Here is a 14,873-nt window from a genome sequence, read left to right as displayed (position 1 = left end):
TCTCTCTCTTTGTTGTTGTTGTTAAATGCCGTCAAGTCGTAGGTGACTCATAGCAACCCTATAACTTTCTTTTTCTCCAAGTTCATAGGGTTTCCAGAGGTAAGCTATTTTGGAAATGGATGTCACTCCTGCTTCCAAGATTGAATAGTTATGGGAAAAGCACATAACCCTGATGCACCCCCTTCTTGCCTTTAAGCTATACAGGATATCCTTGTTCTAGTCAGGCAGTGACTTCTTGATCTAGGTATGGTAGTTTTTGTTGTTGCTGTTATTAGGTGCCTAGAATTGAGTTTGACTCATAGTGACCCTACGAACAAAAGATCTGAACCCTGTTTTATCCTGTGCCATCCTCACACTTCCTTACACACAAGAGCCCAATGTGGCAGTCTCCATGTCAATCCACCTGGTTGAGGGTCTACCTCTCCTTGAATGACCCTCCATCCTTCCCAGCATTAGGTCTCTCTCTAAGAACTAGTTTCTCCTAGTAACATGCCCAAAGTATGTGAGACAAGCTTCATCATTTTTGCCTCCAAAGAGCACGCTGGCTGTGCACTTTCCAAGACATATTTGTTTGTTCTTTTGGCCATTCATGAGATGTTTAGAGCTCTTCTCAACACCACAACTCAAAGGAATCAGTTATTCTGTGATCCCTACTCATTGTAAAACTCTCAGATGTATAGCAAGAGATTGAAAGAGTATGGCCTGAATCAAAAGCACATTCATCCTGAAACTGACATCATTACTCTTAAATAATTTAGAGAGGTCCCTAACTGCAGATTTTCCCAGTGCAATGTGTCTACTTATTTCCTGCCTGCAGGTACAAGGGTGTTAACTGTGAAACCAAGCAGGATAAAGCTGCTGACAGTTTCAATCTCCTCTTCATCCACCATTGCCTATTGGTCCAGTGGTAAGGATCTAGATATAGTTTTCTCACAGAAACAATTAACTGTTCTGGGATCAAATATAGGTATAAGAATCACTGAGTCAAATCTACTATCTAAGGCTGAGAATTTCTTAGATCATAATATGATAACTGACAGTATGTACTCAATATATATATATAAACAAATTATCAAGAACTAAATACACATATTGTTTAAATGATTGTTTTAAATGACATTTTTCTTGATGTTGTTATTATATGCCTTTGAGTCGCTTGTATGAACAATAGCCCTAAACCCTGCTCTATCCTTTGCCGATCTTATTGTCTCAGACACATGTACCCCCATTACCCCAGTCACTGAATCAATCCACCTCATAGAAGGTCTTTCTCTCCTACACTGTCCCTAACCCTCCCAAACATGATGTCCCTCTCCAAGCACTGGTCCTTCCTTGAAACATGCCCAAAGTATATCAGACAAAGTGTCAGAATCCTTGCCTCCAAGGAGCAGCCTGGTTTAACCCTCTCTAGGACAAACCTGTTTGTTCTCTTAGCAGTCCATGGTATATTCAATACTCTTCTCCAACACTACAGCTCAAGGGCATCAATTCTTCTTCTATTATCCCTAGCCATTGTCCAGATTTCTGATGCATAGCATGTAATTGCAAAGATCATATCCTGGATCAGGTGCACATTAGTCTCCAGACTGACCTTGTTGCTCTTCAGTACTTTGGCGAGGTCTCTGGCAGCAGACTTTACCAGTGCAATTCATCTTTTAATTTCCTGGCTGCTGGTACCAAGAATGTTGATTGTAGAGACAAGCAAACTAAAGTTGTTAACAATCTCTATCTCTTCACCACCCATCATGATGCTGCCAATCAGCCCAGTGGTGAGAATCTTTGTGGTGTTTTTTTTTTGTTTTTTTATGATGAGCTTGAATTAATATTGAATGCTCTAGTCCTTGACTTTCTGCAGCAAGCACTTCAGGTCTTACTCAGTTTTCAGCAAGGAGGATTGTGTCATCTGCATAACACAGATTGTTGATGAGTCTTCCTCCAATCTTTATGCAAAATTTCAGCTCATAAAGCTCAACTCCCTGGATAATATGTTCTGCATATAAATTGAAAAGGTATAGAGATAGGACACAGCCCTGGTGTACACAATTCCCAATTTTGAACCTTAGAGTGTTTCCTTGTTCTGTTCAGATGACTGCCTCTTGGTCCAAGCATAGGCTTCACAAAAGCACAGTCAAGTGCTCTGGGATTCCTATTCTTCTCAGAGTCAGCCACAGCTTATTGTGATCAACATAGTCAGATACCTTTGCATAGTCAATGAAATAGAGATAGATATTCCTCTGGTACTCCCTGCTTTCAGTCAAGATCCATCTAACATTAGCTATAATATCCCTACTACCATGACCCTTTCTAAACCCAATCTGAACTTCAGATAATTCTCTGTTGATGTGCTATTCCAGTCATTTTTTGGATAATTTTCAGCAGAATCTTGTTTGCATGTGATATCAATAATATTGTTTAATAATTTCCACACTCTGTTGTGTCACCTTTCTTTGGAATGGGAACAAATGTAGATCTCTTCCAGTCAGTTGGTCAGGTGGTTGTTCTCCAAATTTCTTGGCACAACTTGGTGAGCACATCCAGGGCAGATCCGTTTGTAGATATATATCAGTTGGTATGCCATCAATTCCTGGGTCCTTGTTTTTTGCTAATTCTTTCAGAGCAGTTTGAACTTCTTCTTTCATCACCATAAGCTCTTGTTCATATGTTGTATCACTAAATTCTCCTGTGACCACCAATTTCTGTTGGTACGATGACTCTGTATACTCTTTCCATCTTATTTTAATGCTTCCTGGATCATTTAATAGTCTACCCAAAGCATCCATAAGTATTGCAACTTGAGGCTTGAATTTGCTCTTCAGTTTCTTCAGCTTAACAAATGGTGAGCGAGTTCGGTGCCTTTGATTTTCTGACTCAAGCTCTTCGCACATTTCATTATGATATTTTTCATTGTCTTACCACACTGCCCTTTGAAATCTTCTGTTCAGCTCCTTAATATCTTGTTGTCTTTCCTTTGCTTCAGCTTCTTGACGCTCAATTGCAATATTGAGAGTGTCTTCTAACATCTATCTTGGTCTTTTCTTCCTCCTCCGTCTTTGTGTTGATCCCCTGCATTCTTCCTGGATGATATTCTTGAGATCCTCCCACAACTCATCTGGTCTTCGCTCATTTTCAAGGCCTCCAACCTGTTCCTGAGATGGTTCTGAAAATCAGGTTGGATAGACTAAAGGTCAAATTTGGGTTCCCATGGATTTGATTTAACTTTCCTTAGTTTCAACTTGAATTTGGATTTAAATACTTTGTGGTCTGTTCCACAATCAGCACCTGGCCCAATTTTCACAGCTGATATTGAGATTCTCTAACGTTTCTTTTCACAGATGTAATTAATCTCATTCTTATGCATACTGTCAGGTGAAATCCATGTGTATAATCTGTGTTTATGCTTCTTATAAAATCTATTTGCAATGAATAAGTTCTTGATTGTGGAAAAGTCTATCATTCTGATAACATACCGTTATTCTGCTTTCTGCATTTAGTTTACTGATGAATACTACTCGGAATAGGAAATTCTTCCTTAAGGTTGTACTTGTGTTCCATCAAATTGGAACCAACCCATAGCTGACCCTCAGGCAGGTTTTTAGAGGTAGTTAATTACAAGGGAGGAGATGGCCACCCTTCTCTGTGGAGGAACTAGTGGACTCACACCATGCGCCTTTGGGATTACAGCACAGCTTCTTACTACCAGACCACTAGAGCTCCTTTCTTCCTTAGTTTTGTACAGTAGAGTTGAAGCCAATGCATAGCTGACCCTCTGGTGGGTTTTCAGAGGCAGTTAATTACAAGGTAGCAGATTGATCATCCTTTTACTGAGGAGCACCTGATGGCTTTGAATCATGTGCCTTTGGGATTCCAATGCAGCGACTTGCCACTAGACCAGCAGAGCAAGCCTATAGTCAATGTAAATTCAAAAATCGTGTAAATTCAGAAAGTTTAATACTCATTGGTGGGCAGGTGAAACGGACTCATAGTTGACCCTCTAATAAGTTTCTAGAAGAAGTAATTGCATTGGAGGTAATTGCCCATCTTTCTCCCATAAAGCTGCTGGTGAATTTAAATCACTAAAGAGATACCACCTTTGGATTATCAGTGCAACTCCATATCTAATAGACCCCCAGTGTCAAAGTAGGAATGTCTATAATGAGCTGACTGTTGTTACTGTTAGGTATCATTGATTGTCATTACTTTTAGTTTTCAACTTATAGGGACTTTATGTACAACAGAACAAATACATTTTTTTTCATCTTGTGCCATTCTTGTGTCACTATGTTTAGATTCTTTTATACTACTCCATCATATTGAAAGTTTTCTTTTTGTTTAACTCTTTCCTTTACCATAACATCTTTCTCTAGGGCTATTACCTCCTTATAAAATGTCCAAAGCATATGAGATGAAGTCTCACCATCCTCCGATCACAGAAACAATTTGGCTGCACACCTTTTAAGGCAATTTTTTTTCTTTTGACATGTTATATTCAATATTCTTTGCTGACACCCAAATCCAGAGTTATCAATTCTTCAGTTTTCTTGATTCACTGTCTAGATTTCATATACTTATGAGGAAATTAAAAAAAGATCATACTTGAGCCATTTGAACCTTAGTCATCAATGTGATCTTTTTACTTTTAACATCTTGAGTAAGTCTGTTATAGCAACTTTGCTTCAGTGCAGTACCTTATTTGATTCATTGACTGCTATGTCCATAGGGAGGCTCTGGTGGTCTAGTAATGAGGAATTTATCTGCTAACCAAAGGCAAAGGGAACAAATTCACTAGGTATTCTGTAGGAAAAAGATGGATAATCTCCTCCTGTGCAATACAAAGTCTCTGAAAACACACTAAAGGATCAACTATGAGTTCGTTCTGACTTGACAATACATAACAACAGCAATCTAAAGCTTCAAAAACCTGCTGAAGAGTCAGTCTGTTCTGACTCGACACATATCATTATACACATATTTCTATAGGGATTTATCATGGATCCTATTAAAATGCAATTCTTGACAATTTCAAACTTTTATCTGTTTATCACAATGTCACTTATAATCCCAATTGTGAAGATTTTTATTTTCTTTATGCTGAACTAGGATCTATGGAGAGTCTTTGATCAGTAACTGCTTCATGTTTAAATTCACTTTCAGTCAGCCAGGTTTCCTCAGTTTTTAATGGGTCTCTTCCTGTTGTGTGCTGCGTCCTTCATCTATAGTTCAGCTTCTTAGACTAACTGCTCAGCATACAGTTTGAATGAGCATGATAAATAAATTTCTTTTAAAAAAAAAAAGGAAATTGAAGGCAAGTACCAATTTCTGCAGTCTGAAATTGACCAGACAACACAGATATACTGATAATTATCGGTGTTTGGAATGCAAATGTTAGAAACATATACACATGCAAGCAAGATTCTGTTGAAGATTATCCAAAAATGAACTCCCGGAAGTCCAGGCTGGGTTTAGAAGGGGCCATGGTACTAGGGATATTATAGCTAATGTTAGATGGATGTTGGCTGAAAGTATAGCATACCAGAGGAAATGTCTGTGTTTCATTGACTATGCAAAAGCATTTGACTGTGTGGATCACAGCAAATTGTGGCTTACTTTGAGAAGAATGGGAATCCCAGAACACTTGATCTGAAACCTATAGTTGGAGCAGGAGGCAGTCATCAGAATGGAACAAGGAGACTGCATAGTTCAAAATCAGGAAGGGTATATGCCAGGGATGTATTCTGTCTCCGTACCTTTTCAATTTATATGCAGAACATCATCCATGATGCTGAGTTGTATGAAGAGGAATGTGGCATCAGGATTGAAGTAAGATTCATCAATAATCTGCATTATGCAGATGATACAACCCTGCTTGCTAAAACTAGGGAGGACCTGAAGTGCTTGCTGGAGAAGGTCAAAGACTGCAGCCTTCATTATGGATTGAAGGTCAACATCAAGAAAGTGAAGATTCTCACCACTGGGCTGATTGGAAGTATTACGATTGATGGTGAAGAGATTGGGATTGTTAACATCTTTAGTTGGCTTGGTTCAACACCAATACTCTTGGTACCAGCAGTCAGAAAATAAAGAGATGAATTGTGTTGGGAAAGTCAAGGACCTCTCCAGAGTACTGAAGAGCAATGTCTGTTTTGAGGCTAAGGTGCAGCTGATCCAGGCCATAGTCTTTGTAATTGCTTGCTATGAGTCAGAGAGCTGAATAATGAGTAGGGATGATAGACGGGGAATTCATGCCTTTGAGCGGTGGTGCTGGAAAAGAGTATTGAATATACCATGGCCTGCCAGGAGAACAAACAGGATTGTCCTAGGGTGAAGCCAGGGTGCTCCTTGTAGACAAGGATTCTGACACTTTGTCTGACATACTTTGGGCCCGCTGCAAGGAGGGACCAGTCCTTAAAGAGGGACATCATGCTTGGAATGGTGGAGGGATGGAGAAAGAAAGGAACACCATCAATGAGCTGTATTAATTCAGTGACTGGGGTAAGTGTGTCAGAGACAGTAAAGTTGGCACAGAAGAGAGCAGGCTTCATGGCTGTTGTATACAGAGTTGCTATGAGTCAGAAGCAACTCAACAGCACATAACAACAACTTGGAAATATGACCTTAGTGAGAGATGATAGATGATAAAATTTTGGAAGACTGAATAATTCAACTACATTTGTGGGAAGAGATTATGAAGACATTCAATAGCATCAGCCAGAACAAGGTCAAAGATCAAAATGACAACAGGCAATCCTCTTGTGCAAGGTCATGTTGAAGTTGAATAGAATGAAGATGAGTCTACAAGAACCAATATATGACCTTGAGTATATTCCATCTGAATTTAAAGACAAATTCAAGAATAGATTTGACATATTGAACACTAATGATCAAAGACTGGATAAGTTTTCTTACAATACCAAGGACCTTACATATGAAAAAAGGTGATTAAAAGAGTTGAAGGAAAAGAATGAGCAAAATGAATTTTAGAAAGTACTCTGACTCTCCACAATAGTCTATGTGTTTCCTACTGCCAAAGGGGCCCTTTAGAGGAGTGAAAGAAGATCTTCACCCTAAAACCTACATCATTCCTTTTCAGCAGGAAGTAGCTCAGAGAATACGCCATCCCCTTTTCCTTATGAATCAGAGTGAAGTCTCTCTCAGGGAAGAGTGCTAGGGAATGGCAAAGGACACACTGACAAAGGAGATTAATCAGAACTGGTTTTGACAAACCCTGTGGCAATGGGACAATTAAAACAGACTTTCAAGTGGGGGGAAAAAAGAGAGAAATGAACTGGGGGGTGGGTAGGGAAAATAGTGCAACAATGAATGAATAAATGGAAATCCAAAATCTATGTAAAAGTTCATTAAAATTAATAAAATAAAATTTTTAAAGAAGAAAGTACTCTAACACGTTATACTGTAGAGAAGCTAAAGTGAAAAGAAGAAATTATGAAATAAAAAAGTTGAATGGATTTTAAATGGCATGTTGAGAAGGCAAAATAAAATATTGTACGAAAGTTCAAACACCTGAACTTAGAAAACAGAAAATGAAGAAATGGTTAAGTATTTCTCAAACTGTAAGACAAAAAGTGGGGGAATCCAGTCTTGAGATGCAATACAAGTTCTGTGTGCAGAAAATATTTAATAACATAGGAAATATCAAAAGAAAATTGATCAATAGACAATAAACACTATTGGAATAAGAGACAAACAATGCAGAATGAATAATCTGACACTGTGTATTGTAAACTAACACTGTGAAACAAGATATGAATCAATGATTGACTGAAAAAAGTGCTAAAGAAAGGTTTATGCATAAAAATTACTGGGAAAGGTAAACAGTGAGGAAAGGGAAGAAGAGGGAAGTGGAGTAGTAGATGGAAGGGTAAAGTAAAAGGGCTAGTCAAGGTACAGAGAGGGCTTGATGAGACAATGTAATAAGTGGCAATGATTAATTTTAATTATTGTTCTAAAACAAAATGTATATGAATGATTGCAAGAAAACCAATTGAAATTATCTTTTAAATAGTAATGTATATCACTGTGCCAAAAAGAAACTGATTGGTCTTCAACCTTTTCAAGATGTAGGGCATCAATGTGTCTTATGAAAGAAGTCCAATCTCCTCTGGAGACATTGGTGAAAAACAAGACTCAAGAATGGATGGAAGAAAAAAAAACTAAAAAATTAAAAAAAGAAATGGATGGAAGAGCAAATGAAATGTTTTAACAAATGGGTGGAGTGCTAGAGGTGCTGACTTTATTTTAAGAAATATGAAAGGCCAAGTTTGAAAGATTTGGTCAACTAACAAATTCATATTTGTGCCCATTAAATAAAAATGATCAAATGGAATGCTGATATTTCTTATTAATAATATTGTATGCTGATAGTAGAATCATATTGAAGATAACTCAGAAATGAGAAGAGTACATCTATGCTAAATTGTCAGAAATTAAAACTAGATTAAAAAAATGAGGTGGAACAAAGTTCACCATTGCTGATATCAAATGACTCTTGACTAAAAGCAAAAAATACCAGAAAGATGTTTGCTTGTGCTTTATTTTCTCATAAAGGCTTTTATTGAAATAAAAATAAATTATGGCTATCATTATGAATAATGAGAAGATAAAAGAGACAAGTGAAAAAAAATAGAGATAGAGACAAAAAGAGCTTGTATTGAAAATGGTGCAAGATCTTTTCTATTCTATTGGCCAGTACTAGTCACATGATTCCTCTGTGGGGCAAGAGGACTAAGAAATGAAGTCTCTTTGCTCAGATAGCTCAGACACATTTAATTTATACTAAAAGTTTCTTCTTAATTTTAATTTATTTATTTTAGTTCTCACTTGGAACAAAACCAACAAATTTACTCTCTTTTCCACATGTTACAGAAGTGTAAAATAAAAAAAAAAATCAATCCAGAGTTAGGAAGGCAGGGACTTTATTAAAACTGACCATAATACCTACAAGTTTGTCGAAGATGAAGAAGAAAAAAGTTTTCATTTTTTAAATGGAATTCTGCATTTATTTTTATTATTTAATATAATAAAGAAATAAAACACTTTCAAATATCCCCATTTGATATGGGCATAAATTTATTGCTTTGACTTCTTTTTAGTGTTTCACTTTTTTTCGGGAGGAAGAAAGAATCAGGCTGGGAAAAAAGTCCAAAAGACAAAAACCAACAAAACAAATTTGCATAGAGAAGTAGAATTATCGTTGGCAAAATTTTACTTGTAGACAATCTACATTAGTGGTATTGTTCCAATAGTGTAAATAGTCATTTTAGTAATTATATCCACTTTTTTCTTCTTTGATAGGCTAACAACTATAGTTCATAGAATCAGGTCTCAAATAAACTTTTTCCCAGACTCTTAATATTTTGATTGTTTCACTACAGACATCTTATAATATTTTTGCGGAGTAAATGCCCTGGTTTACTCACCTCCCCCAGTTAAAATTTAAACCAGATGGGAGAGAAAGAAGGGGGATATGGTGCCCAAGCTACTAAAGTAGTGAAGCATACAGCGTTATCAGTGTTCACTGGGTGAGCTGACTTTAGTGTATAGTGTGGAGCCAATAGAAGGGTCAGAGTTGGTCTTTCTCAGAATACTACTCAAATAGGCTGAGAAGCCTTTTGGAGTACTGGTCTGAGAGAAAAGGCAAGGATGCAGAAGTGAAGATAAAAAGCAAGGAGAGATCTCTTAAGAAAAATATGTCCTAAAAGGTATTTTGGTCTTTCTTCCTAGAAAGGAAGTAATGGAAGAGGCAGTGTGACACTGAGGAGAAGTTGTATTTATGGCTTCTTTGGGTATGAGGATAGTGCAAGATAGGGCAGGTTTCAGAAAGACTGTTCATAGGGTCGCTATGAGCTGTACTCAATTTGAGGGCACCTACCAACATGTAGCATGTCTTAACAATATTAGGGGCTGTAGTCTGGGTCATAGGACATCATCATAGAAGGTCCAAAGTTTAGTGGGTGATGCTTATTCCAGTCCACTGTTCTCTGATATCAGTCATGCACCTAAACCCTTACTTATGCTGCTTCCAGAGGGAGACAGCTTTTTCCACGCATGGAAGTATTGGATTTCAGGTTATGATGGCTCACATAATTTCTCCCTTCCCTATTTTGTTGACTGTAATCCTAACATTAACTTCTCTATGACTTTAAGAAAAGCAACCAAACATTAAAATCAGAGAATACTTCAGATATTATTGCACAAGCACACAGTGAGCCTTATTTTCTATGAGTTAAACTCTAGAATAGGCTATAGCTTGTTTTAGTAGTAACTGAAAAGCTCTAAGTGGTTGGTATTCACAAATTATTACTCTGTGGGAAAGATGGACAATCTACTCCCATGAAGATTTACAGCTTCAGAAACCCAGTGTAGCTATGAATTAGAATTAACTATATGAAAGTGAATTTGAGGTTTTCTTTTGTTTGTTTATTATTGTTTTATAAAATCTGGAGAAACCAATGCTTCTAGGTTTCCCTAATGTTGTTGTTGTTGTTAGGTGCAATAGAGGCTGATATGATTCATAATAACCCTATGAACAACAGATCTGAACCCTGTCCTATCATGTGCCATCCTCACAATCTCTTACACACTTGAGTCCACAGCTGTATTCATTTTGTAAATCCATCTCACTGAGGTTCTTCTTCACCTTCTCTGTCCCTCTAACTTTCCTAGCATGATGTCCCTCTTCAAGAGATAGCCTCTCCTAGCAACATTGCCAAAGTATGTGAGATGAAACTTTGCCATCTTGCCTCAAAAAACATTCTGACTGCACTTTTTCCAAGACACATCTGTTTGCTCTTTTGGCAGTCCATGGTATAGTCAGCACTTTTCTCCAACGCCACCGCTTTCCTAATGCTTTGTGTTAATTACAGGACTTGTGGCCAGAAAATCTCGTTAAGTATTAGCTCATATTTGTTACCCTCATTCTGTTTTAATCTGTCATCTCTATTTCATTTAGGCCAATGGGATTTAGGTAGATATTGCCTCACTGGAAATTAGTAAATAAAGACTTCAGATTTGCTTTTATGCTCTAAAAAAATTGACACAAAAATACTTGAAGATCAAGTTTTTCCTGCTTTTTAAGATGTAAGAACTCTCTGCTATGAGGAAGGAAGAATTAGAGAAGCTAAAAATTAGAATTGGCAAAAGGTTAAGGGGTTATTTCTGGTGTCCTGACTGAAGATCAGATACTGTTTCCAGTTTGAATTTTAATCTGCTTATTTCCTAATTGGAGCTCTGGTGGCCTAGTGGTAAGAAGCTACACTGCAATCCCAAAGGCACGTGGTTTGAGTCCACCATCTACACAGCAGGACGATGAGCACTTTTCCCCTGTGTGAATAACTGCCTCTGAAAACTCACTTGAGTGTCAGCTATGAGTTGATTCCAACTCGATGGTACACAACAACAATTTTCATAAGCAGCATCATAATTTTGACAATGTCTATGTAGCCAAGGGTCTGTAGGCAACCCAGTAGCTGAGCAATGAGACAGACCTAAAAGGAATGAATGGTTAGTATTAGAATTGGTAAAAGGAGATTTCAGGAGCATGGGGAAGGACACGTCTAACCTGGGAACTGGTTTGGTATTGATGATGTTGTTGGAGATTATTCCTCCTTGTGAAGTTAGAGAGGTTGGATTTTGTTTTTTTACTCTCACACTGGATTGAAGGGATACAAAGTAAGTTGTGGTTTGGGTTGGTTTTTTTTTTTTCTGGACTTAATTAAAATCTTCTGCCTTCAAAGAATGAATATTTTAAGAGTGAACAAGTTATGCCTTAAAAAAATAAAACTGTCCAGACTTCGCACTTCAAAAACATAGCTTGAAAATATGCTGTCAAGGGATGATTTACGTGTAAATGTAAAACATATTGTATTTGTGTTTAGAATATTTGAGTGTAAATAATCAATTGTATGTATTTTTCCCCTACAATAGTTTTCTTTTTGCACTAATTGTATCATGTAAAGCATGTACTGTGTTGTCTTCCTCATAAGCAGAATTCACTAAAGGAACAAAAAATACAATATAAAACCATAAAATATTTACACTCATTGCTATTGAGTCACAACTCATTCATACCTAATCCTCTATTGAGTTTCTGGGGCTAAAATTTGTGCAGGAGATTTCTCATCTCTCTCCGTCAGAATTGTTGGGAGGTTTGAACTCCAACTGTGAAGCAGTCTACGGGGTCGCAATGCAACCACCTGAGAACTAGACAACCAGAGCTCACTGACACATGGGAACCGTAGAAGAAGACACGCCTGGATGACCTCTGGTGGCCTATTGGTAAGAAACTCCACTACAATCCCAAAGACTCGTGGTTTAAATCCACCAGTTGCTCAAAGGGAGAAGCACAATCTCCTCCCGTGCAATTAACAGCCTCGTAAAACCCCTGGAGGTTCAGCTGTGGCTTGATTCTTACTCAGTGGTACACAGCAACAACTTCAACAATAGATAAAATTACAAAGACATATCATTGTTAGTGTATTTCTTTCAGTTCGCTGTAATCTGAAAATTTGGCAAGTGATGAGACATTGCATTTTGATATTGTGTGTAGAAAAATCTTTGATATTTCTCAAAAAGAATGCATAGACACAACTTGAAGGATCTTATTAAAATGAAAATTCTGATTCAGCAAATCTAGGCTAAAATCTTTTCTTTTCCATTCCCAATAAAACAGCAATCCATGTTCCAATTATTAAACAATGTCTGTCACTGTTTTTCTTAATTTCAACTCACTTCCTATCTGGGTTCCACCAATGTTGTTGTTATTGTTGTTGTTGTTGTAGTTGTTGTTACTATGTGTTGTCCAGATGCCTGCAACTCATAGCAACCCTGTGTACAACAACCCTAAACCTGTTCTATCCTGTGCCAATCTCACTGTCTCTGACACACCTACCCCCATTACCCCAGTCACTGAATCAATCCATCTCATTGAGGGTCTTCCTCTCTTGCACTGTCGCTCCAGCATCCCAAGTATCACGCCCCTCTCCAAGGACTGATCCCTCCTTAAAACATGTCCAAAATATGTCCCATGAAGCTTCAGAATCCTTGCCTCCAAGCAGTAGCTTGGTTTTGCCCTCTCCAGGATGAATCTGTTTGTTCACTTAACAGTCCATAATATAATCAATACTCTTCTCCAACACCATACATAGCTCAAAGGCATCAATTCTTCTTCTATCATCCCTAGTCATTGTCCAGCTCTCTGATGTATTACAAGGAATTGCAAAGACCATGGTGTATCTTAGTGTCCAGACTGACATTGTTTTTGCTGTGTGTGTTTTTTAACTATTAGATTTTATTAATTTTAATTAACATTTACAGAGATTTTGGGTTTTCATTCATTCATTGTTGCACTATTTTCTCTACCCTCCTCTCCAGTTCGTTCTTCTTTTTGTTCCCCCCTTGAAAATCTGTTTTAATTGTCCAATTGCCACAGTGCTTGTCAAAGCCAGTTCTGATTAATCTCCTTTGTCAGTGTGTCCTTTTTGCTCATCAATACTTTGGAGAGGTCTCTGACAGCAGACATTCCCAATGCAATACATCTTTTAAATAGCTGGCTGCTGATGCCAAGAGTGTTGATGGTAGAACCAACACACTACTATAATAATTCTCCGCTTTCCTCCACTGTTCATAGGGTTTTCAAAGACCTCTTAGTTAAGAAGTGGACAGCTGATCCTTCTTCCTAGTCTGTCTTAATCTGAGAACTCTACTAAAATCTGTCCCCCTTGAGTAACCTTTCTGGCCTTTGACACTTCAGTGGCATTGCTTTCAGTATCACAGTAATCTACAAGTTATTCCAACTCAACAAACTGACAGACAAGTGTTGTACCAAATAGAACAATATTCTCATCAAACACAGCAAACTGCATATTTCATATGTAAATCTACTACCAAATCAGTTTTCACACCAGGCCCTCAGGCCACAGGCATTCAGCCCAACTGACTTAAATACAAAGGCCTGCCCATTGAGTCCTGATTGGTTTAAACAAGAGGCTACCAGCCCACAACTGATTGCTAATTCAATCAAATTGACCAATCAGCTAACACCCGATTCAAGCAAGATTTATAAGGGGCCATGACACCAGGGACATCATTGCTGTTGCCACATGCATCTTAGTGGAAAGTAAAGAATACCAGAAGAATGTGTATTTGTGCTTTGACCATGTAAAGACATTTGACTGTGTGGATCACAAGAAGTTGTGGATTATATTGAAAATAACAGGAATCTGAGAGCACTTAATTATGATTATGCAAACCCTATACCTGGACCAGGAAGCTATAGTGCAAACGAGCAGGGGAATACTGCATGGTTTAAAATTGAGAAGGGAGTGAATCAGGATTTTATTCTCTTTCCATACCAACTCAATCTGTATGCTAAGCAAATCATTTGAGAAGCCAGACTCTATGAAGAGGAATGTGGCATCAAGATTGGAGGGAGAATCATTAATAACCTGCATTATACAGATGACACAACCTTGCTTGCTGAAAATGAAGAGGACTTGAGGCACTTGTTGCAGAGCATCAAAGAATAACAGCCTTTAATATGGTTTGCATCTCAATGTCAAGAAAACGAATATTCTTACCACTGGACCAATAGGCAACATCATGATTGATGGAGAAGACATTGAAACTGTCAACAACTTTGTCTTACTTGGATCTACAACTAACAATGTTGGTACCAGCATTCAGGAAGTCAGGAGATATATTACAATGGAATAATGATGCCATTTTGAGGACTAAGGTGTATCTGATTCAGGCCATGTTCTTTCCAATCACTAACTATGCAGTTAGGAGCTAGAAAACAGTGAGAGAAGACCTTCACCCTGAAACCCACAGTGTCCCTTTTCAGCAGGAAGTAGCTAAGA

The sequence above is a fragment of the Elephantulus edwardii genome, unplaced genomic scaffold, assembly GCF_000299155.1.
Source record: "Elephantulus edwardii isolate Elephantulus edwardi_28Jun2011 unplaced genomic scaffold, EleEdw1.0 scaffold00034, whole genome shotgun sequence".
In the NCBI taxonomy this organism is placed as follows: Eukaryota; Metazoa; Chordata; class Mammalia; order Macroscelidea; family Macroscelididae; genus Elephantulus; species Elephantulus edwardii.
Note: the sequence above shows the minus strand (reverse complement) of the source record.